The sequence below is a fragment of the Etheostoma spectabile genome, chromosome 8, assembly GCF_008692095.1.
Source record: "Etheostoma spectabile isolate EspeVRDwgs_2016 chromosome 8, UIUC_Espe_1.0, whole genome shotgun sequence".
Taxonomy (NCBI): Eukaryota; Metazoa; Chordata; class Actinopteri; order Perciformes; family Percidae; genus Etheostoma; species Etheostoma spectabile.
The window spans coordinates 14,540,460-14,540,731 of record NC_045740.1 but is presented as its reverse complement, the minus strand read 5'-3'; the positions used below and the strand labels follow the sequence as shown (position 1 = coordinate 14,540,731).

General features: G+C 31.6%; 1 protein-coding gene across 1 annotated transcript in view; it reads left to right on the top strand.

The window, feature by feature from the left end:
• Positions 1 to 272, top strand: part of ckmt1 (creatine kinase, mitochondrial 1) — a 13,447-nt gene that overhangs the window by 7,799 nt on the left and 5,376 nt on the right. The gene's annotated exons all lie outside the window — the stretch shown is intronic.

The window sequence follows — 272 nt, the reverse complement described above, 5'->3', positions numbered from 1 at the left end:
TAAACACCTTCCACCATCAAGCACTGGGGAATCATTGAAACTCAGTTTATTTGACTTACAAAGGGTGAAACTTGGATGAAACACAATGACTAGTCACTTAGATATTAATGAGTCACAGACATTATACAATGATAACTGTAAAAACAACATAACTACACAACACTGTAATGCAGTAGTATATAAAGTAGGCTAACCAACATGTAAGAATAAATAAAGGAAATACATAATGTATTGTTATACAATGGGCGTAGTATAACCTATATTGTTTATCT